Consider the following 16,049-nt stretch of genomic DNA (forward strand, 5'->3'; position numbering starts at 1 on the left):
TAAGGAGCAACGCCCCTGCATTGTGAATGACTGGAAATAAGTGATTTGGAGCGATGAATTACGCTATAACTTCTGGAAGTGTTTGGGTTTGTTGAATGCATGGATAACGTTACCTGCCATCGTGTGTAGTGCCGACAATGTGTTACAGTATGGAGGTGTCTTTCGTGCGTAGCACGTGATCCCCTTATTGCTCTTAAGAAACGCTAAATGGGGAAAGATGTGAAAAAAATTTGCAGTACGGTATTGTGTACTGCGTACAGTTGAGAAGCAGTTCGGAGACGATGATTGTATCAGGGCGACAATGCACCCAGTCGTAAAGCAGCATCTGTAAGGCAAAAGCTTGTCGACAGTCACATACCTGAGTTATAATCTTTCTGAGCTAGAATCTTCTCTGGCTTCGACTCTTGAGGAAGAATGGCTTGCCATGTAGACATCCAGACATCTTATTGCAAGTTTCCCGAGAAGAGTTCAGGCCGTCATAAACGCTAATGGTGGACGTACCTTATATTAATGTCCACTAACAAGTGTCTTAGTGCTTTTGATGGATTATTATAGCAGAGAAAGAGCGAGAGCGGGGGGGGAGCGGGGAGGAAGGGGGGGGGAGCCACGTGAAATAGCTGTTCCTTTTTACGTTGTACTGCTAAGTTCACGTCTGTACCTTTACTACAGTTATTCATCAATTATAAAGACTTGCTTTAAGTGATCACGTATAAAAAGATCTTGAGCTAAATTTTTACGAACGAAATTTCCCGCTCTAAAGGCTGACATCTTGTTTAAGATTTAGCAGTTGGCTCCCTTGCTTGTTATGTTCTGCAAAGATCTTTCCTAATTTTGCATTAATTTCTTCGGCATTCATTGTTTTAAGTGTCAAATTTAAATTATCAGACGCAGCGTCCCGGAAAAAAACATTGTATATTGCGACGTCTCTTAGTGCCAGCGATCGGAATTAATTCTGCACAAGAGGTTTGTACGCCACGAACAATTTGGATGCTGTTATATTCAGTTAAACGTAAAAAAATCAGATATACGGCGAGGCATCTGAATTCTCCTGTGGACCCATTTGATTGTGTTTGTGTATGTCGCTGTTTACTACCCATTCTTTTGTCTCAAAATAGCTTTATATTACTGCTGTTGATATGTAGGTAGACACACCCTTAACAGCAAATGTTGATTTCGCTAAGCCCTGTAGCTATCGATATTTTGAGGTACTAGCAGTTTGTAGCTTTCTTGTCCTATTTAACAGTTAGTGTGAAGACATTATGTATAAGGATTTGTCATTAATCGTAGGAAGAACGGATTAAATGATTTTTACTTGTTAAAAAAATATGCACAGTGCGCTGTAGAAGTTGACTGCACCGGCAAACAGTGTAATTCTGCATATTCGCTGTCGAATTTTATCCTACATATTATTCGCTTTTAGCAGAAATACGACTTTCGTTGATCAAAAATAGAAATGCAAGCTACGTGATTGTGTTCGAAAAAACTGGGCCAGGTTAATTTAATATATGAATGAAGAGGCTGGTATATCTGTAATTTTGCACACAGTGTTAGTTCCAGCTGAGATTTCAAACTAGTAATAACTTATTAAGTAGTCTACTAAGCTTTGATTCTCTTTCATCTAGTTCCGGCACGTGTATTCACTGTTTGAAACCAACAAGAAGAATTAAAGTTTTCACCCATCGTCTCTGACTAAAGCACACATCAAAAGCTATTGAGTATTGTTGCTTATCTATATGACCGGCAAATATGGATATGTTGGAGCATCTTAACTGGTTCAAGAATTTTATTTTGACATGACTAATATTAGTACTTTTCAGTACTAGCATATACTAGTTAATTATGTATGATTTTATAATGCACATTTTGAATCAGTTTTTCCTACAATTTGGGAACAAGTGACAAATTCATTTTTTATCTTGGAGTATTTTTCAGTAGCCCTATTGCAAAATACTAGATATTTACAAAAAAAGAAACAACAAGTTCATTTGAGTCATATGATAGACAATCTGCATGTTTTAAGATTGTTTCCATTACACAGTAATTATTTTAGGATCAAAACTCATTACTTTTTAGATGTTCCATTCAAAGCTACTACCTAAGTAACAACTGATTACTGAAATGGAACAAGGGTATATGGATACATCATTGTTGATCCAATTGAAAAAGAGTTGAGTAAATCAATGTGTATACAGTTTTACCTACAGTATCTCAAGTCTTTTACTGTGTCTGTATTTTTTTGTTAATTTTTGGGGGGTAGGTGTAGATAATAGAAGGTGAAAGCACTTCCAGAGAGAGAGAATGTCTGCAAATAAAGTGCAGTGAAATGAAACGTGACATTAACCAATAATTGCTACACAGTGGTGATGCAGACAGTGATGTTTGATTGTTAGGATTAACAATGATGACATGCACTGAATTTTTACATTCCTTCCCAAAAGAGAACTGGAGAGCTGAGGTGCCAAGAATATGTGTGCACTCTGTATATACACTACTGAATAGATATAGTGTCCATTAACACATTGACTGCTGCACACTTAGTGATGGGATGTTTATCCACCAGGTTAGGTACATGGCGTTAGCTCTGCTGTGACTGCCACCGGCCCATGATGTCAATCATGTGATTTTGCAGTGGTTGCAGGTGGCCACACAGCAGTCAGTGTGTTAATACTATTAGTCTTACCTAAAATTTATCCTTGGTCTTCTGAGTAGAAAATTCTTTGCACACCTAAAAGTTGGCTTCTAGTTCATTGGTAACTGTCTGCTGCAGTATTACGGAACACATTTGTAGTTTATATATTCTCCTTTTTGATCAGTACAAACAGCTCACTAATGAAGTGCATCAATTTTGAAAGTGCTTGTTACTAGGGTATAGTGTATTCTCTTCACACAATATCTTATGAAAGGTGTTATTGAATCCTGAAAACCATTTTTTTATTGCTGCACTTTTTCATGATAGAGACAATATATTGTTAGATCTCCAGTTGCACTTGTCTTGGCCCAAGGTAAGTAATTTGCCAATTTAGAAATCAACAAAATTCTCACAAAGACAGAGAAACAATGTCAAATATCACCAGATTAGTGCGATATGTTTTTCTGTATGTTGTTTATAATAATATAACACATGTTGTGAGCCTTTACACAGACAAATCAGATTTTGGAAGATGTTGCTTAGTGCAGACATTGGCAATAGGTTCTGAAGTAAGTCACATATGGCATTACAGAAATGTCTGATTCCACCCATCTGCTTTGACCCATGGCATCAACAATATGGTGGAAACGGCTCCTTCCAACACATACAAAATGACAACAATGATGTCATACATACACAGGTCAACAAACCCTAACAAAAAATAAAAATGACACAAAAATGTCTCACTCCAAAAATAAAATGAAATTAAGAGGATAACTGCAGAAAATTGGGGGTATAGGATGGTGACAAGCTAAATATACAACAGTAAAAAAAAACACCACACCATCCCAAAACAAATAATATAAAAGAAAAAATTTAAATTACAGTGTTCTGATACATTAATAACACACAAGGATCAGACATTTCCCTTGAGCTATGTAGCTGAACTGCAGCTGTCGATACCAGAAAACTAACTAACACCTATAACTCCAAAAAGTGGAATTGGACATTTCTGTTGACCTACATAGCTCAACCAAAGATACTGATACCAAAAAGAACAACACCTATAACCCCAAAAAATGGAATAGGGCATTTCCCTAGACCTATATAGCTCAACCACAGATATCAAAACCAAAAAAACACCTTCTACAACTCCAGAAATGGAGTCAGATATTTCTGTTAACCTATATAGCTCAACTACAGCTATCTATACCAAAAAACCAGCACCTGCAACTCCAAAACGTGGAGCCAAAACCCCTACAACTCAAAAACCCAAATACCCCATATTCACTACATCAGTTAAAATGCAACTGACATACCATAAATATACAATATACAGAACATCACATTTACTATAGAAAAAAACTGAACCAAAAATTACTTACCAACAAAAGCCTCTGGCAATACTACCCAGGTTGTCCACACACACTCTCGTACCAACAACACCACATATACATGTCCATGGTTCGAGCTGCCAGAACTCTCATCAACCTCAAGTTGTTGCCACAAATGTGACACCTAGTATATTCAGCAATAAGACTGAACATCTGCAGAAACTGTATGTCAGACATCATATTATCATCCATCTCGGAATGTAATGATACACTCGTGAACTTCAGTCACATCCATACCTAACAAAAAAGCCATAAAAAATTAGACTTCTTTCTGCACAAGTTACACCAAACTAATCAAACCTAACAAATATGCCAAGCACATGTGCAAAACAAAAACAAAAATTAATAACTCACTGAAAACATTCCACAGCCCATGTTACCGCACAAGTTATCTGAACTCAAAACCACAACTCAAATGAATCCAATACCACATGTTAAACTCGGCATGTCCACATCTACCACTAGAGGGCATGATCACATACAAACACATGACATCTACAAACAAAACCACTCAGAAACTCCATGTCATAGTGATGTCACGCTCAACAACACCATTATGTCATGGGTCAAAGCAGACAGGTGGAATCGGACGCTTCTGTTGACCCATAAGATATTAACAAAACTATTTGTTTTATGATAGTTTGTTGCTTGTGAGGGAACCTGCAAAGGGTCTGATTCATAAGCAGCTACAGTCATTTAGTGCCTTCCAGGATCATAATTTGTGAAAAAAATTTATATATTGTTTGTTTGAGACTTCTAGTACCGCATGGAATGGAAGTAGTAGTGCTTCTGTAGAATGTTGTCACCAGTGATTAAGCCTTCATGCACCACAACACAGCAGTTCAAAAGCTGCAGTATATAGTGTTGGAGGAAATGGAAGTACTGTGCAGTTAAAATAAGAACTTATTTGTCATCAGGGAAACGTTCAAAATAGCTGTTTCTGACTTGAAAGGTGTTTTGTTTCTCGACTTTCTTGAAAGTCCCACTAGAAAGTATGTCCCACTTATTGCTTTTCATTCAGTTCAGTGATTGGTGTTGCCCTCCAAGAAACATGTTTCACTAATGAGCATTTTCAAGCCTTCAGAGGTTGCCATCTCTCTGTACAAACCGTATTGGCCTGATAGAGCATCTGGACAGGTGTGTGCCTTGGTCTGCACAGATGTCGTCAGTGAGTAGATTTCCTTCTATACCACACTGGAGTAGATAGCAGTAAGAGTGTGCACCATCCCAGGGATGATCATTTGCAACATCTATTTACCCCAGGCTAGACAAGACCATCTTAATGCAACAACTCCCAGCCCCCCACCCCACTTTTTCTCCCAACTCTCTCCCTGTGTGGGGGTATCCCTTCATCTGAGTGAGCCCTTTCAATCTTCTCAGTGACAGTACCTGTACCCACTTTTGTACAGCCCATGGAATGTTTCTGATTACTGACCTTACAGTCTCTTCCCTCTGTCTCATATATTCACTATAGTGGTCATCATATGATGATCAGCTTTACTGTATGATTAAATGATGATGGCATCCTCTTGGGTAAAATTTTCCGGAGGTAAAATAGTCCCCCATTTGGATCTCCGGGCAGGGACTACTCAAGAGGATGTCGTTATCAGGAGAAACAAAACTGGCGTTCTACCGATCGGAGTGTGGAATGTCAGATCACTTAATCGGGCAGGTAGTTTAGAAAATTTAAAAAGGGAAATGGATAGGTTAAAGTTAGATATCGTGGGAAAAAGTGAAGTTCGGTGGCAGGAGGAACAAGACTTCTGGTCAGGTGACTACAGGGTTATAAACACAAAAGCAAATAGGGGTAATGCAGGAGTAGGTCTAATAATGAATAGAAAAATAGGAATGCAGATAAGGTACTACAAACAGCATAGTGAACGCATTATTGTGGCCAAGATAGATACGAAGCCCACACCTACTACAGTAGTACAAGTTTATATGCCAACTAGCTCTGCAGGTGATGAAGAAATTGAAGAAATGTATGATGAAATAAAAGAAATTATTCAGATAGTGAAGGGTGATGATAATTTAATAGTCATGGGTGACTGGAATTCGGTAGTAGGAAAAGGGAGAGAAGGAAACGTAGTAGGTGAATATGGACTGGGGCAAAGAAATGAAAGCGGAAGCCGCATGGTATAATTTTGCACAGAGCACAACTTAATCATAGCTAACACTTAGTTCAAGAATCATAAAAGAAGGTTGTATACATGGAAGAAGCCTGGAGATACTGACAGGTTTCAGATAGATTATATAATGGTAAGACAGAGATTTAGGAACCAGGTTTTAAATTGTAAGACATTTCCAGGGGCAGATGTGGACTCTGACCACAATCTATTGACCACAATCTATTGGTTATGACCTGTAGATTAAAACTGAAGAAACTGCAAAAAGGTGGGAATTTAAGGAGATGGGACCTGGATAAACTGAAAGAACCAGAGGTTGTACAGAGTTTCAGGGAGAGCATAAGGGAACAATTGATAGGAATGGGGGAAAGAAATACAGTAGAAGAAGAATGGATAGCTTTGAGGGATGAAGTAGTGAAGGCAGCAGAGGATCAAGTAGGTAAAAAGACGAGGGCTAGTAGAGATCCTTGGGTAACAGAAGAAATATTGAATTTAATTGATGAAAGGAGAAAATATAAAAATGCAGTAAATGAAGCAGGCAAAAAGGAATACAAAAATCTCAAAAATGAGATCGACAGGAAGTGCAAAATGGCTAAGCAGGGATGGCTAGAGGACAAATGTAAGGATGTAGAGGCTTATCTGACTAGGGGTAAGATAGATACTGCCTACAGGAAAATTAAAGAGACCTTTGGAGATAAGAGAACCACTTGTATGAACATCAAGAGCTCAGATGGAAACCCAGTTCTAAGCAAAGAAGGGAAAGCAGAAAGTTGGAAGGAGTATATAGAGGGTCTATACAAAGGCGATGTACTTGAGGACAATATTATGGAAATGGAAGAGGATGTAGGTGAAGATGAAATGGGATATACGATACTGCATGAAGAGTTTGACAGAGCACTGAAAGACCTGAGTCGAAAAAAGGCCCCGGGAGTAGACAACATTCCATTGAAACTACTGCAGCCTTGGGAGAGCTAGTCCTGACAAAACTCTACCATCTGGTGAGCAAGATGTATGAAACAGGCGAAATTCCCTCAGACTTCAAGAAGAATATAATAATTCCAATCACAAAGAAAACAGGTGTTGACAGATGTGAAAATTACCGAACTATCAGTTTAATAAGTCACAGCTGCAAAATACTTACGCGAATTCTTTACAGATGAATGGAAAAACTAGTAGAAGCCGACCTCGGGGAAGATCAGTTTGGATTCCGTAGAAATGTTGGAACACGTGAGGCAATACTGACCCTACGACTTATCTTAGAAGCTAGATTAAGGAAGGGCAAACCTACGTTTCTAGCATTTGTAGACTTAGAGAAAGCTTTTGACAACGTTGACTGGAATACTCTCTTTCAAATTCTAAAGGTGGCAGGGGTAAAATACAGGGAGCGAAAGGCTATTTACAATTTCTACAGAAACCAGATGGCAGTTAATAAGAGTCAAGGGACATGAAAGGGAAGCAGTGGTTGGGAAGGGAGTGAGACAGAGTTGTAGTCTCTCCCCGATGTTGTTCAATCTGTATATTGAGCAAGCAGTGAAGGAAACAAAAGAAAAATTCGGAGTAGGTATTAAAATCTATGGAGAAGAAATAAAAACTTTGAGGTTTGTCGATGACATTGTAATTCTGTCAGAGACAGCAAAGGACTTGGAAGAGCAGTTGAACAGAATGGACAGTGTCTTGAAAGGAGGGTATAAGATGAACATCAACAAAAGCAAAACGAGAATAATGGAATGTAGTCGAATTAAGTCGAGTGATGCTGAGGGAATTAGATTAGGAACTGAGACACTTAAAGTAGTAAAGAAGTTTTGCTATTTTGAGAGCGAAATAACTGATGATGGTCAAAGTAGAGAGGATATAAAATGTAGACTGGCAATGGCAAGGAAGACGTTTCTGAAGAAGAGAAATTTGTTAACATCGAGTATAGATTTATGTATCAGGAAGTCGTTTCTGAAAGTATTTGTTTGGAGTGTAGCCATGTATGGAAGTGAAACATGGACGATAAATAGTTTGGACAAGAAGAGTATAGAAGCTTTCGAAATGTGGTGCTACAGAAGAATGCTGAAGATTAGATGGGTAGATCACATAACTAATGAGGAAGTATTGAATAGGATTGGGGAGAAGAGAAGTCTGTGGCACAACTTGACCAGAAGAAGGGATCGGTTGGTAGGACATGTTCTGAGGCATCAAGGGATCACCAATTTTGCATTGTAGGGCAGCGTGGAGGGTAAAAATCATAGAGGGAGACCAAGAGATGAATACACTAAGCAGATTCAGAAGGATGTAGGTTGCAGTAGGTACTGGGAGATGAAGAAGCTTGCACAGGATAGAGTGGCATGGAGAGCTGCATCAAACCATTCTCAGGACTGAAGACCACAACAACAACAACATGATGATCTCTGTAACAGTGATCACTTTCTAGCAATCCTGTCACTTCCTTTTCGTCACAGCACTCCTCATGACATGCCTGTCCCATATTCATCAGTGCAAAATCATTTGAATGCAAAAGGCAAACATTTACTGCTTCCTCACCCACACTACTTGAGATGCAGATCACACTTCTATACTATGTATTTACCAGACCCTGGCATCATCCAGCTATACTGCAGTTGCCAGATTTTTGATACAGCCATCAATAGAGCACTAAATTTTATCAAACGGACCTTCCCCAACTACATTATAATTTGCAGTAACTTGATGAGTAGTCTCCAGGCCATTGATTGATGTTATGCTCATTACCCTATGATATCTGCTATTCATAATCTTGCCTCTGATCTTAACTACCTTGTGAGTTGTCTTTCCCTGTGTTGCAAGTCATGAGGGTATCCCGGGGAATTAACAGGCAGGCTGTTTGACTAGAGAAGCAATTACTTGTCTAACATTCACTTTGACAATCCCATACACACATTTGTGGCTCCAATTATAAGGCGTCTGTTCACTCATAGGTAGAACGTCACCTGATGGGCAGTTGCCCCCTGTAGTAAACTCCTCCATGTCAAGGAGCTACATGATGTTCCTCCCTCTGTTCTTCCTAGAAGTAATCCATTGCTTTATTACCTTGTGCTTCAGTCATACCAGACTAATGCACAGTTCTATCTAATGTAATGAGTCACCCTCATGTTGTTGTTGTGGGCGAACAGACAGTGTCTTAACATCTTGATGGAATGTGTCTATTCCAGTTCTCCCTTCCAATGCCAAGCATGGTCCTCCAGATTCCTTGCCTCTAACGTTGGCGGATGACATACAGTCAGTTGAAATTGTTCTTAGTTTCCTATGAGAGAGTGGTTTTTTAATCTTGTTGCATTTATTTTAAACTGCTTTCTGGGCGGTGGCAGATTGAGGTGCCTCCCACTACATGCTGGACCTGTAGGCCCTCGACCATATGTCCACTACCAGCTGGCCAAGTCACTCCTTCTTTACTGTTTCTAATTACTTTTAGATGCAGTAGCCCCTTTTTGCCCTCACGGGCCTGCTTAACTCTTTAGGATATGTAAGAATTCATTTAGTATATTGCATCAAAACGTCAGTTCAAAGGAACATGGCAATCACTGACACTAAACAGATTAATATTGATGAGTACACATTACCACACTACAGCAGAGAAATAAAAAGAAAATGGAGGGTGGCAACATACAGGGGAAAAGCTAATTCTTGGGTCCGTAGAGTTAACGAATATTGTGTTAAACAACTCTTTGAATGATCGGCCACAATAGTGGTTTGGGGAAAACATCAGCTAGTGCTGCTGATGGTTTACAGAGCACCAGGTTTCCTCACCGGTGTACCTGCTTTCCTGGTAATTTAGTTAGGTTGCATTTTAGTGTTTAAGCACATGTAGTATTAAGTAGTCTAGTTTTGGAGTATTGTTAATCCAGCATATAGATAAAAGTTTGAAGAATTACTTTTCCTTGGTTTATATTCGCCTCAATTTGTTCCACATGTCTAAAAGTCCTTTTATATAATGGAATCTACAGAATGCACATAATTCCTTAGCCTGTGTTTTAACACAATTCTCGATCTTTCCTTCCCCAGAAGAATGAAATATTTGCACACAGGCATTGATTCTTGGCCATTGGCTCTACAAATGTATAGGATTAGCTCATTTGGTACTTGACACAAAAAATGTCCTGCAAAAGTCATTCAACTAGACTTGGACATACTAGCATTACATGTTGTCCAGTTTTCAGTTAAGTTAAACTAATTAAGTTGAAATAATATTTCTAAATAAGCTAGCTTGAATTTATTCAGCCACTTGTTGCAAAATAATTACGAAGTTAGTTTCTGATTATCAATGCAGCGGTTGCATGTTCTTTGAGGGTGTTGTATCTCGTTGTATCCCTAGTTCTTTGGAACCTCATGGTATTCTGATCAAAAATTTAGTCCAAACAATCTTTTGATTGATTAAAAATCATTATCTCACATATTGGGATTACTCCTAAAACTACTGAACTCAGTATGATCAATAATGTAGTATGCAGAAGCACAGTTACCTCACACATATGTAATGTGTGTGTGTGTGTTGGGGGGGGGGGGGGGGGGGTTGCACTCCGTAAAAGAATAAATATATAAATAAATGCTCATTGATAGTCTGTCGATTTAACTGCACTAAGGGGAAAAGTGTTGCATCTGAAAGGAAGTGATAGAGTATGTATGGAGAAGTTATTGGATGAATATGCAGGGTTATTTAACCCACCTGGACTACTGGCAGCCAAATCTCTGATGACATACCATTCCCATTGATATGAACCTCCTGTATCAGGAAACCATAGCCTGTCCTCACTATTTACCACTGGTGATGGAGAAGTTCATTGACCAACAGCTTCGGGATGGAATTACAGAAGAAAGTACTAGTCCCTAGTCAGCACTGTTAGTAATTGTACCCAAGAAGTTCTTGGATGGAAAAAAAATTACAGGTTCTGAAGTGATTACAGATTTCTAGATCAACAAACAGTCACTGATGCCTACCCCACGCCCAATATCACTGAGACATTAGATAATCTATGGCAATGCCATTACTTCACAACATTAAATTTATGAAGTAGCTGTCACTACTTAGAAGTAGCACCAGAAGATTATTCCCAAAACAGCATTTGTGATCCCATTTGGACACTTCCAGTATTATCAGATGTGGATTTGAAAAATGCGCTAGTGACTTTCCAGCAATTGTTAGACAGGGCTGTATGGGGCCTCTGATCAAAGCAGTGCCTAGTTTACCTAGATGACGTAATAGTACACTCTGAGGGCACCCAAGAGTACTTGTTGCGACTGCGGGAGATATTTGAACATTTGTAAGCAGGACAGCTGGCCCTCAGCTTACAGAAATGTCACTTCATGTTGCAGGAGGAATGCTATTCGGGTCTCATTATTGCCCACGAAGGGGTATATACTGACCCAATACTTGTTCAGGCCATAAAAAATGTTCCGAAGTACAATTACATCTTGCAATGGAAAATCCAGGCTGGAATAATGATAATTTATGAAAGGATAGTTTACTACACACCATATTGTGGAAATGTTGAGTCACAGGCAGGCACTACAAAAAGAATGCTAAACAAGTAAGCTTTTGGCCAAAAACCCTTCTTTCGAATTAGACCTGGCCTCAGCAGCCAGAGGCAATGGACATGTGTGTGAGTGTTGCATTTGCTTGAGTGTGTGTGTGTTTGTGTGTACTAATTCAGAAGCAGGCTTTAGGTCAAAAGCTTATTTGTGTAGCAGTTATTTTATAGTGCCTGTCTATGACTCAACATTTCTGCTATATGGTGAATGGCAGTCTATTCTTTTATAAAATTACAGTTATATTCGGGATCACGAATCCCTATAGAAAACATGTTTGAAACTTTGAATAGGTAGCTAGACCCCCCCCCCCCCCAAAAAAAAAAAAAGGAGTATAATTTAACTGGACTCTGCGGTGTCAGGAAGCATTTCAACCGTTAAAGGAATTAGTGATCATTGGTCCTGTTACCATTGTTACACCTTCGAGCGGGCTCACATATCTTTTGTGAATACCTGCTTGGCCACCAGGGGGCCCCAGCCCTTGCAGCAATACTTCTCTTCCTGTGTGGCAAGACTGTCCTTCTACTATCTTTTTTCCTCTCTACCTATCCTTTGGGTGGTCTTCTCGGTGCCAGTTGTGATTGAATCTGGTCTGTGATATTAGACACTTGTTTTCTTCCCTTCCAGCATCCTAGTTCTTTTCATTTGTGTTGGATTTGACTTGATACTTCTGTTCCTAATTTTACAGAAATGGGGATCATGAAGGGAAGGCCACCTAGCTTATGTTCCACTTTTTATGCCTTTCACTTGTTGCACTTTTTCTTTTCCTGTAAAGGTACTACCCCAAAACCCAGTACAGAAGCCATTCAATTGTGGGGGAGGGAGAGTTGTCAAATACCTGCACGGTGGTAGCCCCTGGACCACTGTTGGTACCTAAGCTGGAAACACCCCATGCAAATCAAGCAGTATGTGCCCATCATGGCTGGGGTACTGGAGCTCCAGGAAACAGTTTACTGGCCAGATGACCACTGCTGCGGCAGGGGGGCAGCGTACAGACTGAGTGGTACCATGGTGGAAGATTCACACATGAAGCAAGTTAAATTTTCTTCTGTTACTGGCCGCAAGATCCTAGCAGTCTCTTCGCATGGGATAGATTATTAAAATGCAGAAAGATATGATCCCATGATGTTTCCTTCCCTGGCTACATCACGGAAAGGTGGACGAGCCAGACTTCTGGGAGTGAAATGCTTCACCCAATATTTGGTCTAATCTTGGATTGTTGGAGATAACTTTACTACAATGAAACTATTATTTTTTATTGAAAACATTGGAGACAAGTTTGGAAAGTTTAGTCTGAATAAAATGCGAAATGATTCATTACTGATTAAAACTTCCCCTGCTGCCCAATCTTCAGATCATCTAGGCGACATATTTGTGACCTTGACCTCTCACAAAACTTTCAAGATGGTCCAAGGAATCATCTTCCACAGAGATGTTATGCTGAAAGCAGGTGAGAATCTCTGAACTAACCTTGCTGCAAGTCATACATTTTATTGGATGTGTACGAAAAGGGCCCAAGGATAATTGTACTCATACAGGTGCCTTTGTTAGCTTTTGGAGAGAATGCCCTCCTGGAGAAGGTTAAGATAATGGTGTACAGGTGTGATTTGAAACAGTATGGCCCACCACCTGGCCTGTGTCATCCCACTGCAAGGTAGACGCAAAAAGCAGCAGCTGTGAACAATCATTCCAACAAGGTAGTCCTTGTGAATATCCATCTTCGTGGAACATCACACCCCAGTCCTGCCAGTTTACCCGGTTTTCAATAAAGAACTGAAGATCCAGGAATACAAATCTGTTGACCGCCTGTCCTACACTGAGGCACAGAAGAAACATGATCCATTATGTCAACATCATCACCATTTCCCACACCCAACCAAAGAAGCATTCCTGTTCTTCAGCTTCTATCAGTGACAGGGCTCCCTCTTGGGATCCCTCTCCCAGGCAACCCTCAGACTAGAGGCCTGACTCCAAACAGTGGCCGAAGAAGCCACAACCTGCGAGTCCTGAGGCTGTCTGCTCACCATATGTCCCTGTGCTCATTGCAGATAGCCTCTTTAATGATCCACACACAGTAGCCTCTTTAATGATCCACACACAGCAAAGGCTACAGAGGAAATGAAGAATAAGAAAAATAGAGACAAGGCTCCTCTGGGAAGTCTCCCCCCTCCCCTCTCCAGATTCACCAAATCCTGCCATGCGGTCGAATTCTGAGTCGATGTTTGTAAATGTAGTTCCATCCCCACTGGTGACAGGCAGTTAATCTGGTGTGACCAGTCCTCCAGGTCGCTTCATGCCTAACCTGGCCACCAGTCACCTGATCATTTAGTGGAATTGTAGCGGGTGCTACTGTCACCTTCCAGAACTACACCACCTTATTTCCTCTCCTTCTGTTGTTGGCATTGCTCTCCAAGGAACTCATTTTATGAACAATTATTCTCTAAACTCTGTGGTTATTTGTGTTCTGTCAGAACTGTGCTGGTAATGAGAGGGCATCTGCAGGGGTCTGTACATTGGTTCGTATAGAAGTCATTAATGAACTGAATCCCCTTTGCACCTCGTTGGAGGCAGTAGCACTGCAGGTGCAAACAATGTCTGCGATTACTATTTGCAACGTTTACCTACTTCCAGGCAGGCCACTTAATTATGTTGAATGGACCAAATTAATCCAACAATTTTCCCCTATTTTTCCCTTGTTGGGTGACTTCAATGCACATGACCCCTTTATGGGGGAGTACCCTTCGTCTGGTAGGGGCCTTGTGACTGACCAGCTTCCGACAGATGATGACCTGTGTCTCGTCAATGATGGTCCTCCAACCTATTTGTACCACCTACTGTACCTTTTCAGCTATTGATCTAACCGTGTTCTCCCTAATTTTGTGGCTTTTCTACATAGGTCACCACATGATGACCTTTGTGACCGTGATGACGTTCCAGTGATCTTGTTATTTCCTTGCCATCTCCAGACCAACTACCACATTGTGCACTTCACAGAGCCAACTGGTCTTTGTGTGCCTCTACTGTTACATTTACCACCTCTCTGTCGGATTGTAGTGATGACATCCTGCAAGGTGAACCAAACACATTTCAGTAGCTATTCAGGATAGCTGACTACCACTGCAACAATTCAAACGACAACCTTTGCAGACCAACCTTATCACTTATAAGCAAATTTGTGCTAAGGTTCGCTATCTAAGGAAGTAAGAAGGAAGACTGGAAGTGCTGTCTCCATATCTTAAGTGCCTCCACATCTTAAGTGTGGACTAAGCAGCATTTCTTTATGGGCAGCCAACAATCCAGCTATTCCCGGTCTAGTTCTGCAGAGTGGTGTTTGTACCAGTTCATCAGTTCTTGCAGAACACCTTGTGACCAACTTTCAGACAGCATCAGCGTGAACTACTCCAGTCTCTTGCCCCATCCCGCAAAACAGCCCCAGGCCACGATGCAGTTCACAATTAGGTAATCCAAAACCTGAATGTTAGCCAAAGGCAACATTTCCTTAAGCTCTTCAACTGCCCTTGGTTCCAAGGTGCCAGGCAAGAACCCAGTATCTCTTGACAGTTGCTGACCAATTAGCCTGACTAACGTACTCTGTGAGATGCTGAAAGTATTTCTGGGTTATTGAATCTCGAGGCCTTTTGTCCACCTATCAATATGGTTTCCAGGAGGGATGATCTACAACTGACCGTCTCTTTAGGTTGGAACAGCAATTCAACAGGCTTTTTCTAAATGCCTACACCTTATCGCGGTTTTTTGTTTTTAGTTGCATAAGACATATAAGGCATACAACAATGATTGGCATCATCATTCTACTCGCTATCTGCGACTGGGGCTTTCGAGGCCCTCTGCTGACTTTTTTTCCATCAGTTTTTATCTCACCGGTTGTGCTACCATCTTTTACACCAGTGGCTCTAAAACTGTGAATCAGATGGGACATGCTTTTACATCTCCCGCCAGTACAAAAAGCCATTCACTGCCGAGAGCATGTAGTGTGTTTATGACACGGCTTACAGCCAATATAAGAGCACTCCATTTTATTAAATGGGCCTCCCTTGATCATTTTTTTGTGTATGTACTGACTCAGTATGCAGTCTCCTGGCTATTGACCAATGCTGTTCTTGCTACCCTTTGGTCTCCGCTATTTGTGGCCTTCTCGTTGGCCTCATTGTGCTGCCTGCTCAGTTGTCTTTCTCTGAGTCTCAAGTCATGTGGGTACTTGGGGAATGAACTGACCAACCGCTCAGCTAGAGGAACATTTACTCACTTTCCAACCCAGGTGCGGATTCGTGGGTGCACGCAAGATCTCTGTACGCATGGAAATGGAACAACCTCTGGTCAGCTACTGCCCCATCTAAT

At 40.6% G+C, this 16,049-nt stretch overlaps 1 protein-coding gene across 1 annotated transcript in view; it reads left to right on the top strand.

Moving 5' to 3' along the window:
* The first annotated feature begins 818 nt into the window (after nucleotides 1–818).
* LOC126267377 (broad-complex core protein isoforms 1/2/3/4/5-like) overlaps nucleotides 819–16,049 on the top strand; it is a 216,357-nt gene continuing 201,126 nt past the window's right edge. The window contains exon 1 of the mRNA XM_049972561.1: nucleotides 819–963. The gene's annotated coding sequence lies outside the window, so the exon portion shown is untranslated. The remainder of the gene's footprint in view (nucleotides 964–16,049) is intronic.

Source organism: Schistocerca gregaria, chromosome 4 (assembly GCF_023897955.1).
Source record: "Schistocerca gregaria isolate iqSchGreg1 chromosome 4, iqSchGreg1.2, whole genome shotgun sequence".
NCBI lineage: Eukaryota > Metazoa > Arthropoda > Insecta > Orthoptera > Acrididae > Schistocerca > Schistocerca gregaria.